We start from the raw sequence: 7585 nt of genomic DNA, 5'->3' as shown, positions 1-7585 counted from the left end.
GTGGGTTTCTGAGGGACATTCAGACATTGACCTTCGATCTTTCATGACACATACAAAATAGCTCATCATTGAGTTTGACAATGAAAGTTGTGAACCACTTAGCTGGATGACCTGCAAAGATGTGTAGGAGTTGGTTACCCTAGTTTCATCTTAGTTTTTATTTAAATCATTTTTCACTTTTCAGTTACACTTGGTTACTCTAGCTTTAAAACCGTGGTAATGCATATGCCACTAGATTTTAATAAATTAATTGAAATAAAGCTTGCAAAATACATATGAGAAAATAAAATACTATATGCCATCACATGATTAAGATTATTCTAAAACCTCAAATAAACTTTGATGAGCAAATTGGAGAAATTGATATCCAGATGCTTGCATGTGTGTGACATTCATTTAATTTGATTTATTCTTTTATTCAGTCATCAATTCAGTTATTCATCTAAATACTAAGTCACTAATGCAGCAAGTAACGCCATTGAGGATGGCACTGTGCAATGAACGAGACGCAGGATAATAGAATAATGGAGGACATATGAGAGAACAAATAAACAGTCTTTAATCGTGTGGTAATCAGTATCATGCAGTCAGCATGATACAGAAAGGTCAGAGAGGGTCTGGAATGGGCAGGAGGTGTCTGGGAAGAGGTGACAACGAAGAGAATTTCAAGGAATGAGTGGGCCTTAGCCCCGGGGAGAAAGGTCCTTCCTTCTTCCTCCTTCCTTCCTTCCTTCCTTCCTTCCTTCCTTTCTCCTTCCTTCCATCCTTCCATCAATGCTGACAGCGCTCATCTGTGATTAGGTTTTCTTACAGCCTTGACAAGCCTGGGGAATGTGTCTCCTGCATACGCTTACAGAGCTGATTCCTAGGTTACCTGAATATCTCAGCCAAGTCCTTAATTGTGGGGAAGATACAGCTTGAGTGAAAGAAGATAGGACTTAGGTTGATTGTGATGGGGACACAATTATGCCTGCCTGTCCCTCCAGATCTACCTGCCTTACTGTTCCGTTGCCCAATGTGCGTTGCATGGCTCACTCCCTTCAGTATTCTCTATTCCCCGTCTTCACTCATTTAGACATCTGTCAGGTATTTCATTGGGTTTTTACAGTACGCCCACTGATGCTCTTGTGTCAAGGTGGTATGGAGATAGCAAATGAGAGAAAGAAGAAATAATATCATTGTGAAAAATAATAATGCAAATAAGGTTTGCAGCCCCGGTTCATTGAATTTGTCCTCATTATCTCTTGATTTTCAAAGGAAAGTATTGTATTGACATCATTTTACATGGGTAATGTTCAGTGAAATGTCATCCAACTTTAAATATACAGATTGAGAGATATAAACCCAGGAATTTTGTCTTCATATCTCAAGAAACAGCTGTCAACTATGGTGGCTGGAGAAGACTTTGCGGGTGAAATGGAAGTTCGAAGACTCCGGAACAGTTGTCTGAGGTATCGATAGGTGACTCTAAGGATAACTAAACCATCGCAGAAGGGGACTCATCTGTGCAATGAGCCCTGAGTTACACTATTGACTTGAGCAGCTAGACAGCAACAACCCCACAAAGGTAGGCTGCAACCCCCCCTCCCCCCCAGATCAGACTGAGGCCTACACCCTGTCCTGTAGGCGAAGGGAAGCCACGGAGAATATCTCCCTTCATAGCTCTGCCTCGAGGGCGCCCTGGGCGGGGACAGAGGGATGAGACGCCTGAGGACAGCTCCAGTTTTTCAGCGTAGAGGTCAGGTGTACACACCACGGTGAAACTTCTTGCCTTTTTTTTTTTATTATTCCTGGGAGCTGGGTGCTCTGGATTTCCCTGTAGACGCCGGTGCAGGGCTGGGTGTTTAGAGGACTTGCCATGGTTATTGTTGCCATGGCGACTGCCTTCTTGTTACTCACTTGCTCTCACATCTGTGGGTGTTTTGTTGATGACCATCGGAGAGAAGCATCCCTGTGGGAGGCTAGGCTAGCCAGCGAAGAGGGGCTCGCTCCCCCTCAGAGAAGGCAGCACTCACCGATCCACCGACCCACCGGGAAGCTTTGCAGCATTGCTCTTCCCTCTCATCACACAAGCTGGCCTTGGCATCGGCTGCCGGTGCAAGAGGTCAATGGTTTGGGATGAAAAATGGGAATGGAAAGAAAATGGGAGAGTGGACGGGTTCAGTGGCCGCCATGTCAGGAATTCCTGGTCTGTGTGTGTTGCTCTCAGTGGGATAGCTGAGCGACATCTCTTATTCTTCAGAGTTTCCCCAAGGCCAGCGTTTCCTGACGCGCATTTTCTTGCGTACAGCACTTGCGAGTCTGGGCTAGAAAGTGCCAGGGGTAGCAGGTCCTGCTGACGGTGGGACCCGTGAGAATGCCGTCCTCACAGCGAATCCTAGTGGCACAGCAGCGCACGGCGAGGCCTGGCTCAGAGGGCTAGATGACCACCCTGCGCAGGCCTTTGTGTTTGGGGGAGCGTGGGGGGGATGTTGAAGTTGGGTTCTTAGACAAGGACTGGGGGACTCTGGCACTTGTCCAAGAAAAACAGGATTCAGTGAAGAAAATGATTTGCCAGGATGGAGCACTTCACCAGCGGACTTGGCTGGCCTTTGGAGACCAGAGGCTTCTAGAATTGGGTTTTAAGCGTTGAATCTGTGGTGTGGTGCCAACACCCATTGGGAAAGAGGAGAAACTGGGATCCAGGAAGAAAAAAGAGCAAAGGGACTGACTGTGTGTCTGGGAGCTGAGGAAGGGTCGGTGCCTGAAGCTGAGAAAGACAGCGGTGCCTGGTGCTTCCCAGCACACTGTCCTGGCGTCCCCAGATTCCAGGCCCAAATCGCTAGTGCAGGGGCGTGTCCGGTGCGGTGCTGGCCTTAGGAAGGACAGTTGGGTAAGCAGAGGCTAGGAACGTCCTATGATGAAAACTAAGCTACACTCGTCAGTGTCACCCCAACGGGCCAAGACTGTCTCTCATCCATGTCTTTGTGTCCTCAGCATGCCGAACAGGGTCTGACTCATAGGGAGACACAGCTGGGCGAGTGAGGAAGAGATAGATGGATGACCACCTTGCACCAGGAAGTAGGGAGATAGTACGAAGGGCGGGGCCACATCAAGTGTGCAAGCAGCAGAAATTCGTGGCTATTGGTCATGGTTTAAAAAGAAAGCACCATCCATTTTCTGACAGTATGTTATTTCAGAGTTACCTTGAAGGAGTTTCAAAGAAACTGCCTGTAAGAGAGCGATTCTGAAAATCCCATGTAATAGAGCATCATGGCCACAGGCTGGACTCTAGACAAATCCAGGGAGCAGGGTGTTAGCCCAGATGGAGGTGGGTGGTGGCCAAACAGCGAGCCAGGCGTACCCTCCCCCTGCCCCCTGCCCCTGCAGCCCCACCTGTGTCGGGGGAGGGGAGGGAGGCTCTAGCATACATTGACTAAGCACCAGCTCCGGAATCTGACCCGGGGGGTCAAAGGCCGGTCCCACACGGCACTGCTGTGCGCGCTTGGAGCAGTGACTTACCCTCCGTGTGTCAGCCACATGGCTCTGTGACGGAGACGGTGCTAGAATGTAATGTTAAGGTTATTATGGGAAGAAAATAATGACTTTGAGTGGTGCCGTTGTTACCCATTCAGAGCCAGACCCTGAAGGGCTCACCCAAGGCCCAGAGTGAGCGAGTGGGGAGACGGGGTGCAGACTCCAGTGACAGTTGCAGCATCCATGTCTTCACTGCTTCCCAGGCCTTCTCTCTGGGGATTAGTGCAGGTCAGTGTCTGCTGTTCATATTTCTATAACCTTCTCCCATCCAGTGGGGATCAGCTGTGTTGTGTTCTGGCAAATAGTGAGGTTAGAGAACACCGTTGCCGCAGCTGCTGATACCGTTGCTGCTACTGAAAATAGTGGCCACTCTGACTTGCTCACTCCGTACTGTGCCTTTGCTGCGCATTTTACTTGTACCATTTACTTTATTACGTAGTATCTAGTACAGCATAATATCTCATTTAAATGGTCACAATGAAAACAGTCCCAGCCACGACAAGGACCGGGCTGATCCTCCTGTCACAGTGCATTGTACACTGAGCTTGTTTCATTCTCTCGAAGGTCCTGTAAGGAGGCACTTTGCTGTCCACGGTTTATAAGTGAGAAACTGGGACACAGAAAGGTTTGGCGACTTGCCCACAGCACACAGCGAGTGAATGCAGAGATGGGGGGCCGCACGGCAGCATGGGTCAGAGTGCACACTCTCCATCCTCATCTGGAATCGAGGCTCTGGGCGGGCTCAACCACACGTCCAAGGGCGCAGCCAGTCGGGGATGAGTTATTAGAGGCGTTTAAAAGCGGCACCCATTACTCACTGAGTGAAGGACTTGGTTCCTTAATTGCCTCCACTGGGCACAGTGTGCAGAATGGCAGAGCGCAGCGAAGAGCCACCCTTGTCCATTCACTGTTCTCTCTAAGCGGGTGCACGGTGAGCCCTGGTGGGGGTCTGCGCCCGGGGCTGGCTCAGCGGACCCTGTTGGGTGCATGTGCCCAGGGCTGGCTCAGCAGACCCTGTGGGGTGCATGATGGATGTAGCCCTGTCCCCCTCATTTCCGGACACTCCACAAGTGACTCAGGGTCGGCGAGTGCCGTGCACAGCTGCGCGCAGGCGCTCTGGGGGACACGCAGGGGCTGGATCTAACCAGGGACCCAGGGAAGGCCGGCTGGAAGGAGCAACTGTGACAGGAGCCCTTCAGAATCTGATCTTTGTCTACAGGTGACATAAGGACGTGGGTTAAAACTTAAGTTTGGGGAAACAAGTGAGCCTTCTCCATAGTGTAACGACTGCAGTTGCTGGCATTGTATTTTCTGGGCTGAGTAGAGTGAGGAGATAATAAAATGCGAAGATTGGAACATCCATCCTCCTGCCACTTTTAAATTAGTTAAATAATTACCCTGGAAAATAATCTGTTTCAATGGGTTTATTTTATTATTGAAATATGGTTGCTTAATGCAATTACGGCAGCCAGGTCATATAACTCACTGTGATTGCTAATTCAATGAGTATAACATCTTATTTGTACAGAGATATATTTGTAGACCTAAAGGAATTCTGTTCCTTTACATCATAGGCCCTTCTTAATGGAAGTTATTATTGTTGTTTTAATGCAAGGGGGTCATCTCAGACCTCTGGCCACACATGCAGGACAGACGGAAGGAGGTGAGGTTTTAGGCCGGAGACCAGGTAGGAACATCGGACAGTCAGCGCGAGGAAATGAGGAGCCGGATGGAGGCAGGTTGGAAACGGAAAACAGGGCTCCTGTCCACAGTGCTCAGTGTAAATCACGGGTTCATTATGCATGAAGTGGAGAAACAATTGAAAAGAATCACGGAGAACCTAGGGTGGCCTTAGAATTAGACACTTAATAACGGAGCTAAATTATATTCTCCTTTTAGCTTCTTGTTTTCTCCTGCTTATAGACTCTTATGGACCTTTATCTTTACCTCTTTGTAGCACAGACACACACTTTCACACACAAACACATACATACACCACACGTGTGTGGCTTACTTTGACTTTTAGACCCTGCACACCCTAAGTGCAGAATATTGGTCTGTTTTCCTCTGCCCTTCTCTCCAAAACTCAGGCCCTACAGAGCTCCTGACGAAAATGACACAGAACTGAGCCCTGTCCACTAGCTCGTGTCCTTCATCCACTGGCTCACGTTGTCATCACAACCATCGGAATGAACACACCAATCCCCCAGCTTCGTGCATGGAGTGATGCGGAAGAGGAAGTGTTAAATGCCTGTCCCGAGGTCACGGTTAATAATAGAGTAAGGATTTTACCCTAGAGTTGTCTGAGTTCAAATACAGCACGGCAGGAGGCTTTCCCCAGTTTCCCAGAATAATATGTGTGGGACACAAACCCATGAGTGAAAAATGGTTGCATGGAACTTAACAACTGGCAGTTCTTGTTTTATGCCGTGTCTGTTATGGACTGTGACTCACATTTCGTTTTGCCTTTAATCTATCATGCCTTCTCCGTCTCTGGAGAGCACCAAGAACGGGACCCCATGTGTGTCTTCTACTTCCGTTCAGCTCACTGTCCGTCTCTGTCATGTTTTCTCATCTCCCGTCATCTTGAACAGAGATGCTAGCAATCTCTCCCATTTATTCCTCGTTCTTTTCTTAAAGGCGGCATTTTCTCCATGCTCATTCACTCCCACTAGGGACAGGAGGGACGTCCAAATAATTACCTTGGAAATCTGATATATAATAATAATAGTATAGTGTCTGCAACAGTTTAATTTCGCGGCACAAATCTTACTACAAGTTTTTGTATAGCAGCCACTAAGTTTACTGTTTTAGAACAGAAAGTTCTTCCTAAGAGAAATATGGCTCATGCACAAATGAGCAAAGGGATATTTATGGAGCTGAATAAATGAACACAGATTGGATACATATTGAAAATGTTGACCTTTAAATGACAAAGCAAGACCACGTGGTCACTGAACAGCACAAGGACAAGAAAATCACCTAAACGGGTTGCAAAGCCACGATCCATCAAGTGGCGTATGCAGGAAATATAGATCCTCTCAGAGAAAATGGATAGTTCTCAATAAAACTCCATCTGGCTTGCCGGGGCCTATCCTAGATCACTTTTATTCATCCCATCTCGAAGATACCGAGCTTGAGGCGGCCTGTGTGGGAGCGCACAGAGGGGTTTGCAGGCTGTGGGCCACAGCCACGCCCTGTGTACAAACTCCCATGAAACCCTTGTTCTGTCTACTGATACCCCTGTCCACCTGCTTCTCACCGAGGGCAGCTTCTTGGGTCTCTTAGAATCACAAGAAAAGAGATTTTTTTTGGAAACATTGCACCTTCAACACCCGACTCCGAACTGCTCTTCGAGTGTGAATGGTTTGGCGTCCACATTCCGAGAACTCGGACATGCCCTCCGAATGCCAGGCAGCCAGGAGGCCCGGCCCTGCCTCACGTCTCAGAGACGCTTCGCCCAGGTTGTCCAGTGGAAAGGCTTTCTTGTCGGTCACTTGGAACAAGAAAGCAGATTTCCATGACAGTGTCCCCTGTCCATTCCTTGACTTTTCTTGGACAGCTGCTTATATGCTTCTGTCCGGGCAGCAGTTCTCTAGAATGTATCCGTCTTGCCTAACTGAGACTTTATGCCTGTGGAGAACTGCCATAAAATGCAGATTTAGCCCCAGCCCGTTTGGCTCAGTGGATAGAGCATTAGCCTGTGGACAGAAGAGTCCCAGGTTCAATTCCGGTCAAGGGCACATGCCTGCGTTGCGGGTTTGATTCCATTGTGGGGTGTGCAGAAGGCAGATGATCAATGATTCTCATCATAGATGTTCTAACTCTCTCTCCCTCTCCCTTCCTGTCTGAAATCAATAAAACAAAATTCTATATTAAACTTCTTTATTCTAAAGAAATTAGGTTTTTGAACATCATCCTAAGGACTAGCAAAGAAGACCCTATTTTCCTTGGTGCTTTTCCATCAGTGATGTCAATAGTACACATTTTCAAAGGTACAGACAACTCTTTGTTACTCTTAACAGCATACTCTGAAGTCCTTATGTCACTGTGGTTATTTGCACCTCTT

This window comes from Myotis davidii, unplaced genomic scaffold (assembly GCF_000327345.1).
Source record: "Myotis davidii unplaced genomic scaffold, ASM32734v1 scaffold30, whole genome shotgun sequence".
Taxonomy (NCBI): domain Eukaryota; kingdom Metazoa; phylum Chordata; class Mammalia; order Chiroptera; family Vespertilionidae; genus Myotis; species Myotis davidii.
The sequence above is the reverse complement of the archived record's forward strand: the minus strand, read 5'-3'. Positions refer to the sequence as shown.